This window comes from Aquarana catesbeiana, linkage group LG04 (genome assembly GCF_042186555.1).
Source record: "Aquarana catesbeiana isolate 2022-GZ linkage group LG04, ASM4218655v1, whole genome shotgun sequence".
Taxonomy (NCBI): Eukaryota; Metazoa; Chordata; class Amphibia; order Anura; family Ranidae; genus Aquarana; species Aquarana catesbeiana.
The window spans coordinates 158,817,003-158,836,280 of record NC_133327.1 but is presented as its reverse complement, the minus strand read 5'-3'; positions in this window follow the sequence as shown (position 1 = coordinate 158,836,280).

The window sequence follows — 19,278 nt, the reverse complement described above, 5'->3', positions numbered from 1 at the left end:
AAACTACCCTGACACTTCACACATTACTAATGACAGTCCCAGGGCTTCTGGAATGTAAACATAGTAGCGAGGATCCCAGGTGACCTCATTGACCAAATATGGATATGACCATTCATTGACCAAATATGGATATGACCATATTCAAAGTCAAAGACATCACCCGGGATCCCCGAACAATTTGTTTACAAACAGGCTAGTAAATACTACCAGTTAGAGGTGGTAGTGCTACCACCTCCAAATGACAGGTCACCTGACTTGCTGACAAACACACACCACTGCTGTTAAATAACAGATGTCCAGCTGCTGTTTGTAAGGGATACAGAATACTCATCTGCAGCTTTACATGGAGGTTTAAGCCATTACCCAAGCATGTTATTTAGAGGATTTCTGTATTTGTGTATTAATGCGGCCCTGTAAGCCACTTTAAAAGACCTTCTCCCCACTATACTGTATTTATTTATTTTTGCATTGGTATGTGTTCCCTGTGGCAGTGCTTACCTACTAATGAAATTTTTTAACAAAAGCTAGGGAACTGGTATTGAAAGGAGGTCAGAAAAAAAACAAGATTCTTGTCCCATAGACTTAAGTGGGGTTTGGAGCTATGTGTGGATTTAGCATTTTTTTTTGCAAAATTCACTGAGCCTCCTGCTGACAAACATGGCCTCGCTCATCCCTACTAGTCAAAGATTACTGGAACAAGTGCTATTTTTAAAAGTAAGATAATCTATATATATAGTTATTACCTAATAGTTTGCTATATAATTTTAAGGGATTTTAAAGGCTTGATTTTTTTATTTATTAAAATAACAAACATGTGATACTTACCTGCTCTGTGCAATGGTTTTGCACAGAGTAACCCCAATCCTCCTCCTCTCGGGTCCCCTGCAGGCATTTCTGACTCCTCTCCCCGCCAAGTGCCTTCCTATGGGGCACTCGTGCGTGCTCTATCCTGAGCAGGGATGTGTGCATCTATTCAGATACATAGCGGGCTCAGCCCCACTCTCTGCTCACAAGTTTTAATGGCTCCCAGTGCTCTCAGCCAAGCCTATGGGAGTGGGAAACTGGGAGAAGGGAGAAGAGCTACTGAGGTCAGTATTTAGAGGGGCTGGGGGTGTGCTACTATTAAAAATGTTTTTTACCTTGATGCAGAGAATGCATTAAAACCACTTAAGGACCAAGCCTATTTTTGACACTTGTTGTTTACAAGTTAATATTTTTTGCTATAAAATTACTTAGAACCCCCAAACATTATATATGTGTATATATATATATATATATATATATATATATATATATATATATTTTAGCAAAGGAACGGCAACAGACTTTGGTACTTAAAAATCTCCATAGGCAATTTTTAAACATTTCTACAGGTTACCAATTTAGAGTTACAGAGAAGTTCTTGAGCTAGAATTATTGCACTTACTCTAACGAGCATGGCGATACCTCACATGTGTGGTTTGAACACCGTTTACATATGTGGGTGTGATTTGCATATGCGTTCGCTTCTGTGCACGAGCTTCGAGGGACGGGGCGGTTTAAATTTTTTTTTTCTCATTTATTTTCATTTATATGTTTTATTTTTACACTGTCCCTTTTAAAAAAATTGGTCACTTTTATTCCTATTACAAGGAATGTAAACATCCCTTGTAATAGAAAAAAGCAGGACAGGGCCTCTTTAACCACTTCAGCCCCGGATGATTTGGCTGCTCAATGACCAGGCATTTGTTGCACTGTACCCAAACAAAATTGACGTCCTTTTTTCCCCACAAATAGAGCTTTCTTTTGGTGGTATTTGATCACCTCTGTGGTTTTTATTTTTTGCGCTATAAACAAAAGAAGAGCAATAATTTAGAAAAAAACACAATATCTTTTACTTTTTGCTATAATATATATCCCAATTTAAAAAAAAAAATTTCCTCAGTTTAGACTGATATGTATTCTTCTATAAATTTTTGGTAAAAAAAATCGCAATAAGCATATATATTGATTGGTTTGCGCAAAAGTTATGGCATCTACAAAATAGGGGATAGATTTATGGCATTTTTATTATTATTTTTTTTTTTACTAGTAATGGTGGCGATCTGCGAATTTTATGTGGACTGCGATATTGCGGCGGACAAATTGGACACTTTTGACACATTTTTGGGACCATTGACAGTTATACAGCGATCAGTGCTATAAAAATGCATTGATTACTGTACAAGTGTCACTGGCAGGGAAGGGTTTAACTGTGTTCCCTAGGGGTGTTCTAACTGTGGGGGGATGGGACTGACTAGGGGAGGAGAGAGATCTGTGTTCATACTTAGTATGAACACACGATCTCTCTCCTCTCCCCTTAGAGAACCGGGATTTGTGTGTTTACACAAACATATCCCGGTGCTCGCTCTGTCTCAAGCGATCATGGGTGCCCAGCGGTCGTCGCGCATGCCTCCTATGGTGTCTTAAAGGGCCGACATATAGCTATGCCCAGGGGATCCATTCAGCCGCAGTAAAACTACGGCGGCCGGTCGGGAACTGGTAATGTGAGATCTGGGGTCAAAAAGACCTCAGATCCCAAATTTCCACTTTTTTTTTTTAATTGTTCCTTTAAGGCCAGCGGGAGAAGTGACGTTTAACATCGCTCCAGTCCTCCTAGGGCAGGGGTCTCAAACTGGTGGCCCTCCAGCTGTTGCGAAACTACAAGTCCCATCATGCCTCTGCCTGTAGGAGTCATGCTTGTAACTGTCAGCCTTGCAATGCCTCATGGGACTTGTAGTTTTGCAACAGCTGGAGGGCCGCCAGTTTGAGACCCCTGTCCTAGGGCATAGAGTCGAGTAGGAGCCATCTTGCCCTCACTCGACTTAATGCCCATCCATCTCAACGATTGGATTATTTCTGCCACTACCCACAGCTCCGGTAAGCAGCGGAGACCACTGGGATGTGGTGAGAGGGAGGGGGACACCTCTCCCGGTGCCCATAAAAGTGATCGTGCGGCAAATCCGCCACTGAGACCACTTTTATGTCAAAGCAGACTGCCCACCATTTAAAAAAATACCGGGGTTATGGTAGCTATCTGCAGCCATAACCACAGTATTAAAAGCAAAGTAGCGACGTATATCCATGATGGGTGGATAAGCAGAAACCTAAACCCTTTTTTTCATCAGCAAGATTTCTCTTCATTTCTTGCCTATTGACAGGTAGCAGACAAAACATAAATGTGGCTGCAGGGATTAATAAATGCAATATTCTAGAAAAGTGAAAAAGGGTATAACATCTATCAATGTGAACGTTTTGTCTTGCTTCAATATTCTAGAAAAGTGAAAAAGGGTATAACATCTATCAATGTGAACGTTTTGTCTTGCTTCCTGTCCACTAATAGATATGAGGAAGAAGAAGTAAGAGAAAATCTTTCCAAAAGGGACACACTACAGCTGGGTTCTTACGTGCAGGAGAAATTGCTGACAACATCTTATAAATATGTCACTGTTTGGAGCCTTTGTCGATGGCATTTTATTGGCACCAGAACTGGTTTCCTTTGTCATAAAAGTCCACGGGAAGGCAAAATCAGCTTGATTCAGGATTATGTAGGTTAGAAGGAGGTCAAATGTAAGTAACGAGGTGGTCTAATGCAGGTCAAATTCACTTCTCAATAAATGGTCCTAGAAGCTGCTCGAACTGATGTTAAATGCATGATGAATGCATTGAAAGCCCTCAAAACTCTGCCCCTGCCTTCCATTAATGATCATATCTTTTTGGCTCATGATATAAGCATAAAGATGTACAGTGCCTTGAAAAGTATTCCTACCCCTTGACATTTTCCACATTTTGTCATGTTACAACCAAAAACATAAATGTATTTTATTGGGATTTTATGTGATAGACCAACACAAAGTGGCACATAATTGTGAAGTGGAAGGAAAATGATAAATGTTTATCAAAATTTTTTACAAATAAATATTTGAAAAGTGTGGCGTGCATTTGTATTCAGCCCCCCTCAGTCAATACTTTGTAGAACCACCTTTTGCTGCAATTACAGTTGCAAGTGTTTTTGGGTATGTCTTTACCAGCTTTGCACATCTAGAGAGTGAAATTTTTGCCCATTCTTCTTTGCAAAATAGTTCAAGCTCTGTCAGAGTGGATGGAGAGCGTCTGTGAACAGCATTTTTCAAGTCATGCCACAGATTCACAATTAAATTTAGGTCTGGACTTTGATTGGGCCATTCTAACACATGAATATGCTTTGCACTAAACCATCTCATTGTAACTGTGGCTGTATGTTCAGGGTCGTTGTCCTGCTGGAAGGTGAACCTCCATCTCGGTTCCAAGTCTTTTTCAGACTCTAACAGGTTTTCTTCTAAGATTGCCATGTATTTGGCTCCATCCATCTTCTCATCAACTCTGACCAGCTTCCCTGTCCCTACTGAAGAAAAGCATCCCCACAACAGGATGCTGCCACCGGTTTCACACCATCCCCACCTGTTTCATGGTGGGGATGGTGTGTTCAGGGTGATGTGCAGTGTTAGTTGCTTTTTTCTTTTCAAAAAATTTTTTTATTGTCATAGATGAAGCGAGAACAATATACCATGACACAAAACAAAACTGATACAATCGGAACATGAAGACATACAGTTTTCAAAATAGAGTATTTCAAAATCAACATCCAATCATTCCTTAATGGTAGTCCAGTAGTACATGTAGCATTCAGTGAATGTATGTAGCAGACTAAATGCTTGTAAGAAAAATAAAAGAAACTCTGAACAATTTGAAGAATCCATAAATTAACTCTTGGAAGGTCTATGTGTTTGGAGTAGGTAAATCTAGAAGAGCATACCCACATCCCAAGCACCCCTAATGGGATTATGCTGTGCGAGGGATGCAGCTGTGAAGTGATCTCATGTTGTGTCAATATTGTTGATCTACTCAGAGCTATATTCTTGTACTCCATGCCTTGTATGTGCTTATATATATATTTCATTTCCGTCAAGGCTTTGGGATTTTCATGTTAAGTTAAAAAAGGGGGGTGAGGGGGGGATACGATGGCGGAAAGTCTAGAATTTGGTCTCAAAGGTGTGGATTGATTAATTGTCGGATAGCAACCATGTGTTAACAACTGGTGGGTAATCAGGCAGTTTTCCGGCAGGATGTCAAAAAGGGGAAAGTTGAGGACAGCGCGTGTAGTGGAGTGTGTGGGTAGGCAAGGCGTAAAAATCACTTGTACCATTAACGGGGTAGTGTAGATAATGTTTTATGAACCATTTATTTTGGTCTGTTGTTAGGAGGTTTGGAGAAGTTCCTTATATTTCTAGGAGTCTTTGAAGTGTAGCCAACAGGTCCATGTCTTTCGGTATTTTGTCGGGTTTTCCTTAGCTTGGTGTATTAAGTCTTCCATCTCTGATATTTTCTCTATCCACTTAAACCAGTCTGCTAGTGTGGGTGGAAGTGTGTTCCGCCAGTATACTGGTATGCATTGTTTGGCAGCATTTATTAAATGGAGTACTAGAGATTTTTTATAGATGAAACGAGGAATCGATGTGTGATGTAATAAATATTGAGCTGGCGTGAAATCTAAGTTATACGTCGTAATGTGAGATATTGCCTTGTGAACTTTCTCCCAGAATGATTTTATATGCTTGCATTCCCACCAGATATGTAGTAGGAAACCCACTGCAGAGTTACATCTCCAGCACATTGGTGAAACCGATGGATGATATAGGTGAATTTTGTCGGGTGTATGGTACCATCTCGAATATATTTTGTAATTGTTTTCTTGTGCTGAGACGTTGATTGAGCCTTTATGAATATGTTCATAAATGCCTTCCCAATCTTCTGAGGTAGGATCTATCTGGAGTTCACGTTCCCATCTCTGGTTGATTAAACTGGATTTAGGATCGTGGGTACTAAAGAGAAGCGAGTATACCGAAGAGATGAGATGTCTTTGAGGTTCTGTACTGGAGCACAGAGTCTCAAAGGGAGTTTGGTCCCTATACCATTGTGTAATAGGTCCGGCACTATTCAAAAAGTGTCTAATTTACAGAAATTTGTAAAAAGGGATTTTATATTCTGGAAGGTGGGACGATAAAGCATTAAATGGGAGGATGGCATCGTTATGAAAAAATTGATAGGCTTTAGGCGATTGTGGAGTGTTTTCGAGAGTCGGGTGTAGGAGCAATAAGCCAGGTGGAAAGGCTGGGTTGTCATTAATAGGGGTCACTGGCGAGGGATTCCATTTGAGTATGTGGGATATTGTTCTGAATACGTGAAGCGTGGGACCTGTTAATGGGTGTGTCGAGCATTCTTTAGGTATTGACTAAGCGTTAATCCATGTTAGGTGGGGGAGAGGAATCTGTGCAAAAGAATCTTCAATAGCAATCCAATCTTTAGATTGTTTATGGACGTGCCAGTCAATTATTCTAGCGAGATGGCATGCTGAGTAGTATTTATGGATGTCTGGGAGGCCAAAGCCGCCTATCAGTTTGGGGAGAGTCATTCGGTCCCAGCTTAATCTGGGGGGATTTGGAGGCCCAAATGAAATTCCTGCAGATTCTGTTATAAGTCACAAAAAATGATGCAGGGAGTTTAATTGGTATGGTTTGCAATACGTATAATATCCGGGGTAAGATATTCATCTTTAGGATGGCAATTCATCCAAACCAGGAGAATTGGCCCGAGGTCCATTTGTGAAGATCTTTTTGGATATTTCTTAGTATTATCAGATAGTTCTTGTCATATAGCTCTGCTAAGTTAGATGGGAGATGGATACCTAAGTAAGTGAGGGCTTGGGGTTCCCAGCTGAAAGGAAAATAGTTTTTGCATTGGTTAACTACGGTCGAAGGGAGGGAAAAGTTAAGTGCCTTCGATTTCGTGAAATTAATTTGCAAGTTAGAGTGTTTATGGAAAAGGGTAAAGTCTTGAGGCAGATTGGGTAAGGAGATTAAAGAGTCCGAGTGGAAGAGGAGGATATCGTGTACATAAGCCGCGACTTTGTAGTTTTTGTTACCGATATCTATGCCTTTGGTGTTGGAATTAGCCCTAAGTTTGCATAGAATGGGTTCCAGGGTGAGTACAAATATGATATGTGATAAGGGGCACCCCTGACGTGTGCCGTTTGAGACGGAGAAAGCTTTCGTCAGGCGTCCGTTGACCCTCACTCTAGCCGAGGGGTATGTATATAGCGTGGAAATCAGTTGGATAAAGTGAGCAGGAAATCCCATAGTCTGCAGCGTTGCAAACATGTAGTCCCAAACCACTCTGTCAAACGTCTTCTCCGCGTCAAGAGATAGAAAGAACCCTGGCTTAGAGGATGTTGATAGCCAATAATGGATGTTGATTGCTTTTAGGGTGTTATCCCTGGCTTCTCTACCAGGAATAAATCCTACCTGATCAAGGGAAATCAATTTAGGGAGGAGGGGAAGTATGCGGTTAGCAAGTATTTTGGTGTATAGTTTTATATCTACGTTGAGGAGGGAAATGGGTCTATAGTTAGAAACTATCTTTTCATCTTTGCCAGGTTTCGGTATTAACGTGATATGGGCTTCTAATAGTTCTTTGTGAGCTTGTGGGGAAGAACATAGTGAGTTGAACGTTTTGATGAAGTATGGGGTAAGTGTTTCGTGAAAAGTTTTGTAATAACTTACGTTAAGCCCGTCCGGTCCTGGGCTTTTACTCATTTTAAGTTGTTTCAGGGCCAGGGTAGTTTCCTCAACACTGATAGGATTGTCTAAACCCATCGTGTCCTCTGGGGTAAGAGAGACCGGGCAATATTGTGAAGGGAAATCCTTAATGGCCTCTTGTCTGTCCGAGGTGGGGCCGGTCGTGGTTGTGGGGGGGTAGATTGTAAAGTTTGGAGAAGTATTGTACAAATTGAGTGGAAATATTTTTTGGGGATACAAAGGTGTTGCCATTAGGGTCTGTAATTTTGTGTATGGTGTTCATTGCTTTTTTGTGTTGTAGTGCTCTGGCTAGCATTTTCCCTGACTTATTGTCAAACTCATAGAATAGTTTCTGTGTTAAAATGTAGTTACGTTTCAATGTTTTGCCTAATTCTTCCCTGAGTCCCTCCCGTACTTCTAAAAGTTCTTCGAGCGATTTAGTGGCCAAGGATAGTTTATGGGTCTTTTCCAGGGAGTGGATTTTAGCAGATAGGGGGGCAATACGATTTTGTTTGCGTTTGGCTCTGGTGGCAGCAAAGGAGATGAGTTCTCCTCTTATTACGCACTTATGTGCTGCCCAGACAGTAGCTGGTGAGGATTCCTCTGAGGTATTTTCTGAGAAATATTGCGTGAGGCGAGTGGTAATTTTTTGTGTGACTTCAAGGTCTGTTAAAAGAGAATTATCAAGACACCAGATCGAATTTGTGATACGAGTTGTTGGTAGATTTAGGGTAATAGCTATGGGGTGGTGATCTGAGATCACCATAGAATCTATGGTTGCTTTCATGAGGAGCATGAGATCATTCTGGGAGATAAAAAAGTGATCAATTCTAGTGTATTTGTTGTGGGGTGCTGAGTAAAATGTGAAGTCTCTGTCATGTGGATGTAACGTGCGCCATGTATCGTGTAGGGTTAATTCTTGTAAGTGTTTTTTGATAGCTTTCAAGGCTCTATATGGCATGGAAGATGTTCCGTTAGAAGAGTCTTGGGTTGGATTTAGTGCAACATTAAAGTCCCCGCCAACAATGAGGATTCCAGTTTAAAATTCGGTGTCTCGGAAAAAGGAGACTTGTTGTTTGTTAGGGGCGTAAATGTTGGCAAGAGTAATGGGCCTATTGTAGAGAGTGCCTGTAAGGAACAAGTATTGTCCGTTAACATCCTGTTTGATGTCTGAGATTTGTAGGGGGCAGTTTTTCTATATTAATATGGCTACTCCTTTGGTTTTGGAAGTGTCAGTGGAGATGTGATATACGGTAGGGAAATGATAATTGTATAGTTTGGGAATGTTATCTGAGCAGAAATGGGTTTCCTGAACGAACGCTATTTGGGTTTTGTTTTTCTGAAGTGTGTAGAGTAATTGGGATCTTTTCTCAGGGGTGTTCAATCCCCGCATATTCATTGAACATAGCTTAATCTGCGAGCAGGGCAGTTTTCTAAGTGAGCCGGTCGGCTCAAGGGTATTAGTTTGTGCCATAATATGTATGAGAGTGTTGTGTTGAGCGGGAAGAGTATTGAGAGAGATTACCTTCAAGTAATGTCAAGTTTTGGTTGCGTATCCGTGTAAGGAGAGGGGTTGGGGAGAGTAGGGAGAGTGGGGAGAGGGAGAAGTATTGAACTAACCTGTTCTATACCTAGAGAGGTTAGATAGGTACAGTGAACTACCAGTGATTTCTAGCCTTGATTAGCTAGTACTAATTAACTACACTGAGTGGGGGTTGGTAAGGACCTAACAACGAAGAAACCTCTGTACAGCAAAACAGGTGGTCCGCCGTTACCATCTAATGAAGCTATTAGGTGGAGGTTGTAGTTTTGTAGGGATATTAATATAGTTGTTAAAGCAAGTATATATAATATTATATATTTATTTATTTATTTATTTATTTATTACAGGGATTATATTGAATGTCCTGTGTGAGCCTAGCCATCTTTGTAGTGTGAGCGCCAGGCACGTGTCTTATGTGGTAATTAGTATGGTGTGGTTTTATTAGTGAGTTTTATATGTATTCAGAAGAATCGTATACTATATATAGTAAAGATAAATAATAAATAATGAATGATCAATGTCAGTCAATTAGTTATGGGATTCCTCGGTAAGATAGGGTAGTTAAGCTAAGTGAAGGTAAAGTAACATTAGCATAACATTAGCATAACCTTGAAACATATTCATCAAATAACGAAAAATATTTAAACAATGTAACTAGATAACCTGTAGTTTACCATAGCTACGATTGTACATGCCAGGGTTTGCTATGTTCTAAAGCAATTCTACATAGCTCTGGACCCTGTCCCATCCATCATTGTCACCCATGACATTCTCCTATGTATGAGTTGGGAACTCATGTTATATCATTGAAACGGCCCTTTACCAGTATGGTAAGTGTGGGAGCAAAAGTCAGAGGGTATAATGAATAATATATGGGTGTTGTTTGGTTGTCATCAGTGTGGTCGGTCTAGCCAACCTATTTCTGGGCGCAGTTGCTACAATGTGAAATAAGTCCAGCCTCTTCTGATCTCTTGAGATCATATCGTGGGTATGGCTATGATTAAGTAAATATAGAGGGGTTTAAATAAAGATTGAGTCCTATCTGCTCCCATTCTTCATGATCCAAAGGTGTTATGAGAGTGAGCAATCAATGGGTGTAAGATGGAGAAGGGGTGTGGCATCTCTGAGTGATGGATGATATGTCTGAATAATGAGTAGTAGATATCCCTGGAAGGTGGGGAGTGGGGTCTGTGATAGTATATCTGCCTTGTAACTGTGGGTGTGGTTAGGTGGATAGACCCGTTATTGGTTATTTATCCAAAATTGTCAGTAATATCCCCGAGCTATGAAGTCTAGTGCAGAGACTATATATATCCCACAATTATCACCCCTGAGGGCAGCATGCACCCACCTCCTGTAGTGGCATGACATAGTCACATCTACAGCACACATCCACTTTACATCATTCAGAGCCCAACCAGTCGGTCGTGCGTGGAAAAATGAAAAAGAAGAAAAAAAATATGTGGAGATCGCAGGTAGTTTTGGTATCATCCAGTGGGACAGGCAGTATCTAAGTAAAGCAAAAGTTTGTTGTGCAGTGGAGAAATGAGACCACGGCTGTCCAACACGGGCACACAATTCAACATCCTCCATGTTGCGGGAGCGAAAGGCAAGCGAGGGAGTTCAGTGTATCCGCCTCAAAAGCCGACAGTTTTGTACATGTGGGTAGGCAAAGCTGCAAAGGGACAGAAGCAACATCTGCAGCCAGCAATACATTTGCAGAGCCCCTCCAGCCAATGTAGCAGCTTCATGGGTAGTCCCCCACGGACTTAACGATATTAAGGAGCAGTCTCGGCAATGCCAGTGTGGCCTCAAAAACATTTGAAAAACAGTCAAAAACAGGTGAAACTGCATAACTGATGAATATGTAATTTAAGCCAGAGTTTGGGATAGGTATTCAGTAGTCTCTCTGGGCTCTCCGAGCTCTTGGGGAGTCAGATGAGCTATATTTGTGAGTTGTGCCCTGGTGTGCAGTGTGTGATCTGGTGCTTGACGGAGACCTTCTCCTGCGAAATCGAGTGTCCTGTGCCTCCATTGGTTCTTCAGGAGGTGTGCGTCTCCTTGCATTGGGATGGCGGTATTCAGCGTACCAATTAGGAACCTCCACTAGGGGGATGCCCAGGCTATCGCAGAATGGGCGCAGATCCTCAGGTACTTTAAGCAAGGCTGTACGGCCTAGGTGGGTAGCCGACAAACAGAAGGGGAATTTCCACCTATATTGTATTCCGTTCGCATGGAGGACTTCTAGGAGTGGTTTTAAATCCCTGCGGTGCTGTAGAGTGATACCTGAAAAATCTTGGAAGATTTGAATGTGTGTTCCTTCATGTAGCAGTTGTGGTTTGCTTCTTGCTTGCCTTAAGATTTCCTCTTTCAGCTTATAGTCCACAAGGCAGCAGATGATGTCCCTAGGGGGATCAGACTTTCTGCCTCTGGGACGTAGGGCTCTGTGGATTCTCTCCATATCGATCAAGGTTTGACGCGGTCTTTTTAGCAAGCTGTTGAATAGGTCAGTTACAGCAGGAGTCAGGCGTTCCGAGTCAATAGCCTCAGACATGCCTCTAATTCTGAGGTTGTGGCAGCGGCCACGATTATCAAGGTCTTCGACGTGGCGTTGTACCTCCCTCAGTTGTAGAGTATGTGTGTCAATCCTCCTTGTCGCCTTACGAAGCACAGTATAATGTTGCGCTGTGGTCTTTTCGACCTCATGTACCCTGTCAGTCAGCGCATGGATGTCGAGTCTCAATTCAGCAATGGCGGCTGACAGGGTATCTTTAATGTCGGCGGCGATGGTCCTCAAGTTGTGTATATTGAGTAGGGATGAGCTTCGTGTTCGAGTCGAACCCATGTTCGACTCGAACATCGTCTGTTCGCCCGTTCGCCGAATTGCGAACGATATGGGCCGTTCGTGCCAAATTCGTGTGGCGAATCACGGCCCATAATTCACTGCGGCATCGCAGTGCATTGCTGGCTGATGATTGGCCAAGCATGCACTATGACCCACATGTCTGGCCAATCACAGCGCCGCCTGAACAGAGAGCCGTAATTGGCCAAAGCCAAGGAGGCTTTGGCCAATTATGGCTCAGGGGATTTAGTACATGCCCCACACTATATAAGGCCGCCTGCACGGCGGCCCTGTGTAGTGTGTGTTCCGGCGTTCATTGAGAGAGAGAGAGAGAGAGAGACAGACAGTGACATTTGATTTGAGTTAGATAGATTAGGCAGAACAGTCAGTCAGTTAGCTGCACTTACAGTGTATTGTGTATATATATGCATCCCAGGTGTTGCATATATATATATATATATACACTGTATTCAGTTTAGCTAGATCCGTTCTTGTTATCTTCCTACTGACAGGCAGGCTTGTCTTGTTACAGTATTTACAGCTACCTGAAGAAAATTACTGGTGTTCTTTTGATCCTATTAGTACCACAGTCAGGCAGCTAGACTATTTACAGTTAGTGCAGTGCATCCTGCTAACAGTGTTCAGCTAGATCCGTTCCTGTTATCTTCTTACTGACAGGCAGGCTTGTCTTGTTACAGTATATACAGCTACCTGAAGAAAATTGCTGGTGTTCATTTGATCCTATTAGTACCACAGTCAGGCAGCTAGACTATTTACAGTTAGTGCAGTGCGTCCTGCTCACAGTGTTCAGCTAGATCCGTTCCTGTTATCTTCTTACTGACAGGCAGGATTGTCTTGTTACAGTATATACAGCTACCTGAAGAAAATTACTGGTGTTCTTTTGATCCTATTAGTACCACAGTCAGGCAGCTAGACTATTTACAGTTAGTGCAGTGCGTCCTGCTCACAGTGTTCAGCTAAAACTACAAGTTAGTGGGGTGCATCCTGCTCACAGTGTTCAGCTAAACCTACAAGTTAGTGGGGTGCATCCTGCTCACAGTGTTCAGCTAAACCTACAAGTTAGTGCGGTGCGTCCTGCTCACAGTGTTCAGCTAAACCTACAAGTTAGTGTGGTGCGTCCACCTCACAGTGTTCAGCTAAACCTACAAGTTAGTGGGGTGCGTCCTGCTCAGAGTGTTCAGCTAAACCTACAAGTTAGTGGGGTGCGTCCTGCTCACAGTGTTCAGCTAGATCCGTTCCTGTTATATTCTTACTGACAGGCAGGTTTGTCTTGTTACAGTATATACAGCTACCTGAAGAAAATTACTGGTGTTTTTTTGATCCTATTAGTACCACAGTCAGGCAGCTAGACTATTTACAGTTAGTGCGGTGCGTCCAGCTCACAGTTGTCAGCTAAACCTACAAGTTAGTGGGGTGCGTCCACCTCACAGTGTTCAGCTAAACCTACAAGTTAGTGGGGTGCGTCCTGCTCAGAGTGTTCAGCTAAACCTACAAGTTAGTGGGGTGCGTCCTGCTCACAGTGTTCAGCTAGATCCGTTCCTGTTATCTTTTTACTGACAGGCAGGCTTGTCTTGTTACAGTATATACAGCTACCTGAAGAAAATTACTGGTGTTTTTTTGATCCTATTAGTACCACAGTCAGGCAGCTAGACTATTTACAGTTAGTGCAGTGCGTCCTGCTCACAGTCTTCAGCTAAACCTACAAGTTAGTGGGGTGCGTCCACCTCACAGTGTTCAGCTAAACCTACAAGTTAGTGCAGTGCGTCCTGCTCACAGTGTTCAGCTAGATCCGTTCCTGTTATCTTCTTACTGACAGGCAGGCTTGTCTTGTTACAGTATATACAGCTACCTGAAGAAAATTGCTGGTGTTCTTTTGATCCTATTAGTACCACAGTCAGGCAGCTAGACTATTTACAGTTAGTGCAGTGCGTCTTGCTCACAGTGTTCAGCTAAACCTACAAGTTAGTGGGGTGCGTCCTGTTCACAGTGTTCAGCTAAACCTACAAGTTAGTGGGGTGCGTCCACCTCACAGTGTTCAGCTAAAGCTACCTGTAGAAGGTTGGTGGTGTTCTCATACTACAGGCAGGCAGTTGATTTTGCTAGCTGCAGTATCAGTACATATATATATATATATATATATATATATATATATATATATATATATATATATCCCAGCTTAGTGCAGCTACAGGCCATTAGTATGTCTGGAAGGCCAAGAAGGAGAGGCAGACAGTCACAACCCAATAAGAGAGGGCAAGCAGGCTCTGTGTCTAGTGCTGGTCGTGGCGACGGTGCATCCTCATCAGCACGTGGCCATGGGGCACACTTGGCCTTTTTTTCGGCAGCTGGCCGTGTTGAGCCACAACATGCGGAAGACTTGGTCGAGTGGATGACCAAGCCGTCCTCATCCTCCTCATCCTCTCTCACCCATGCCCAGGGTACTTTGTCTGGCAAAGCAGCGGCCTCTTCCCTCGGCTCAATGTCATCAGTGACTCCTTCCCTAGCCCCACCATCTCCTCCTGAGGAGTCCCTCGAACTGTTTGACCACAGTGTTGGGTATATGCTCCAGGAGGATGCCCAGTGTTTGGAAGGCTCTGATGATGATACTGAGCTCGATGAAGGCAGTAACATGAGCACGGACAGAGGGGGTGCCCAAGAAGGACAGCAATCTGGCAGTCATGCTCCCTCTGCTGCAGCATACTGCCAGGTTTGCTCCAGTGATGAGGAGGGAGGGGATGATGAGGTCACTGACTCAACGTGGGTGCCTGATAGGAGAGAGGAGGAGGAGGAGGAGGTGGCACATCATAAGGGCAGCACATTGACTGCATCACACCCCAAAGCTCCACATGTGCAGGGCGCTGCAGTCTCTGCGCGTTATTCAAAAAGTTCTTTGGTGTGGGCCTTTTTTGAGACAAGTGCATCAGATCGCACCGCTGCTATTTGCAACATATGTCTCAAGCGTATCTCGCGTGGCCAAAACATCTCCCACTTGGGTACCACATGCTTGACCAGACATATGTTGACCTGCCATGCAGTTCGTTGGCAAGCGTATCTAAAAGACCCACACCAAAGAACAAAGAGGACCTCTCCTTGCTCCTCATCAGCTGAGATTTCCAACCCCACTATACCTTCAGTCCTCTCTGAGACCTGCACTGAGAGGAATGAAGGTGTAGAATTAGGTGTGTCACAGCCAAGTACTTGTGGGCAATCTGCTTTTGGTACACTGACGTCAGATTGTACAAGGCAAATTTCCCTGCCCCAGCTGCTGCACCGCCGAAAGAAGTTTGCTCCCAGCCATCCACATGCCCAGCGGTTGAATGGTAGCTTGGCAAAATTGCTAGCGCTTCAACTGCTGCCTTTTCAGTTGGTAGACTCTGCCCCCTTCCGTGAGTTTGTGGAATGTGCAGTTCCTCAGTGGCAGGTACCCAAACGCCACTTTTTCTCACGGAAGGCGATTCCGGCTCTCTACCGGCATGTGGAAGGCAATGTCCATGCCTCGCTGGACAGGGTGGTCAGCGGTAAGGTGCATATTACCGCTGACTCATGGTCCTGCAGGCATGGACACGGACGTTACCTAAGTTTCACGGCGCATTGGGTGACTCTGCTGGCAGCTGGGAAGGATGCAGGACAAGGTGCAGTAGTGTTGGAGGTTGTTCCGCCACCACGCCTCCAAAATGCTAATGCTTGTGACACACCTCTCTCCTCCACCCCCTCCTCTTCTTCTTCCTCCATGGCCTCTTCCTGTGCTTTGTCCTCGGAACCAGCGGTGCTCCGTAGCCGTTCAAGGGGCTACGCAAGTACACAGGCCAAAAGATGCCGTGCGGTGCTTGAGCTGGTGTGCTTGGGGGACAGGACCCACACTGGGGCAGAGGTTCTGTCAGCTCTGCAGGGGCAGGTTCAGAGGTGGTTGACGCCACGCCAACTTAAGCCAGGAATGGTGGTTTGCGACAATGGCACCAACCTCCTCTCTGCCCTCCGACAGGGACAAATGACCCATGTGCCCTGTTTGGCTCACGTCCTTAACTTGGTGGTGCAGTGGTTCTTGGGCAGGTACCCGGGCTTACAGGATTTCCTGAGGCAGGCCAGGAAAGTCTGTGTGCATTTCCGCCGGTCATATAATGCCAGTGCTAGGCTGACGGACCTCCAAAAGGAGTTTAACCTGCCCAAGAACCGCCTAATCTGTGACATGCCCACCAGGTGGAACTCAACGTTGGGCATACTGCAGCGGCTGCACATGCAGCAGAGGGCCATCAATGAGTACCTGTGCGACTATGGCACCAGTACAGGGTCAGGGGAGCTTGGTTTTTTCCCCCACGCCAGTGGGCCATGATCAGGGATGCATGCACTGTCCTGTCACCATTTGAGGAGGCCACGAGGATGGTGAACAGTGACAGTGCATGCATCAGTGACACTGTCCCCCTTGTCCACCTGTTGGAGCACACGCTGCGTGGAATAATGGACAGGGCACTTGAGGCAGAACAGAGGCAGGAAGAGGAGGACTTCCTTAGCTCTCAAGGCCCCCTTTATCCAGACAGTGTTCCTGTGTGCCCGCCGATCACACAGGAGGAGGAGGAGGAGGAGGAGGAAGATTGTGTCAGTATGGAGGTGGAGCCTGGCACTCAGCATCAGCGGCAGTCTTTAAGGGATCAGTCCCAAGAAACCCATGGACTTGTACCTGGCTGGGAGGAGGTGGCTGCGGACCATGTCGTCCTTAGTGACCCAGAGGACTCCGGACCGAATGCCTCAGCAAACCTACGCAGCATGGCCTCCCTGATCCTGCAAAGCCTGCGTAAGGATCCTCGTATTCGTGGTATCAAGGAGAAGGACCAATACTGGCTGGCAACCCTCCTTGATCCACATTACAAGGGTAAGGTTGCGTACCTTATCTTGCCATCCCAGAGGAAGCAGAGGATGAAACATCTTCGGGAGGCCTTGCAGAAAGGTCTGTGCAACGCGTTCCCAGAGACTGGGAGGTTATAAACTCCTGTTTCTGGACAACGTGTTGCTGAGGCCTCGGTCAGTCAAAGAAGGAGCGGTGGAGAAGGTGGCCGTCTGACCGATGCGTTCAGACAATTTTTTGGTCCGCAGCCCCAAGGTATGATCGGTTCCAGCAACCATCACCAGCGTCTGTTTTACATGGTGCAGGAATACCTAGGGGCAAGATCAGACTTGGACACCTTTCCCACTGAAAGTCCTCTGGGTTACTGGGTCTTGAGGATGGATCACTGGCTAGAGCTTGCACAGTATGCAATTGAGCTACTGGCCTGTCCTGCATCCAGCGTTCTTTCGGAACGCACATTCAGTGCTGCTGGAGGCGTGGTAACCGATCACAAGGTGCGTCTGTCCACCGACTCGGTCGATTGACTGACCTTCATAAAAATGGACCAGTCTTGGATCACCACCAGCTACCAAGCACCTGATGCTGATGCAACCGAATAATTTTTTTTGAAATCTCAGATCCCTTCAAAGACTGCCTATGCTGATGCTGAGTGACTATCCCTGAGTAATTATCCTCTTCCTCCTCAATCATCACGCTGATAGCTTGTAAGAACATTTTTGGTTCTGGGCGCCACCACCAGTGCCTAAGGCACAATTTTTCAGTCCCTGTTTAACAGGGGCGTATAATTACAATATATGATGCAATACTTTGCAGCAGGGCTCGTTCCTGCGTTCCAACTAGAGTGTCTGTGAGGGGTTGCAGTGTTGTGGCACCAGCACCAGTGCCTAAGGCCCAATTTTTCTGCCCCCGTTTAACAGGGGCGTGTAATTACAATTTTTGATGCAATACTTTGCAGCAGGGCTCGTTCCTGCCTTCCAACTAGAGTGTCTGTGAGGGGTTGCAGTGTTGTGGCACCAGCACCAGTGCCTAAGGCCCAATTTTTCTGCCCCTGTTTAACAGGGGCGTGTAATTACAATTTTTGATGCAATACTTTGCAGCAGGGCTCGTTCCTTCGTTCCAACTAGAGTGTCTGTGAGGGGTTGCAGTGTTGTGGCACCAGCACCACCACCAAAGGCCCAATTTTTCTGCCCCTGTTCAACAGGGGCATGTAATTACAATTCTTGATCTAATATTTCACAGCAGGGCCCATTTCTGCACCCACCAAGAGCGAGTGAGGACTTACAGTGTTGTGGCACCAACACCACCACCACCACCACCAAAGGCCCAGTTTTTCTGCCCCTGTTCAACAGGGGCATGTAATTACAATTCTTGATCTAATATTTCACAGCAGGGCCCTGTGAGGGCTTACGTTGTTGTGGCCACAACAACACCTAAGGCCCAAATTTCTGCAGAGTATATAGGGCAGGCCCCTACTTTCAAACATCTAACTTACAAACGACTCCTACTTGCAAACGGAAGGAGACAACAGGAAGTGAGATGAAATCTACCCCTAGGAAGGGAAATTCTCTCCTGTAATGCCCCGTACACACGGTCGGATTTTCCGATGGACAATGTCCGATCGGAGCGTGTTGTCGGAAATTCCGACCGTGTGTGGGCGCCATCGGACATTTTCCATCGGATTTTCCGACACACAAAGTTGGACAGCAGGAGATAAAATTTTCTGACAACAAAATCCGATCGCGTCAATTCCGACCGTGTGTGGCCTGTTCCGACGCACAAAGTGCCACGCATGCTCTGAAGAAATTCCGACACGGGACAGCTCGTTCTGGTAAACTTAGCGTTCACAATGGATACACCACTTTCGTCACGCTGCAATGTAAAAAATGGTTTAATACAGCGCACTCTCTTCTTCTTTATAATGTGACAAGAATTAAGTGGTTTTGCTGCTCATATTCACACACACACTTCTCACAAAGTTTGATTTGTGTTTTTTTAGTGGGATTCCCTCAATATATTGTTATTAGTTGTCACATCTGACAGTTTTATATTTTTTTTATATTTTTTTTTTGGTTTTTAAGCCTTTTTTTATCTTTAATGTTTGGATTTTTTCCAAGGCTGATCTTTGTTCAATGTTATTTTTATTTTTACTCCAGAATATTTTTGTGTGTGTTTTGTGTGGCAAGTTACCCCAACACCATTGATATCTTTTATTATTTAATCTCCATGAGATTTTTTGTTGTTGGTGTCCCTTGTTCATTTCACATTGTATATTTGCAATGTACCTGAATCCTCACAAACCAACTGTCATTTTTGAAGTAAAACACATAGGAGAGTAGAATTCAAAACAAAAATCCTTTATTATGGTATCAGAACCAAACAAAGAGGAAGGCAACACTGGATC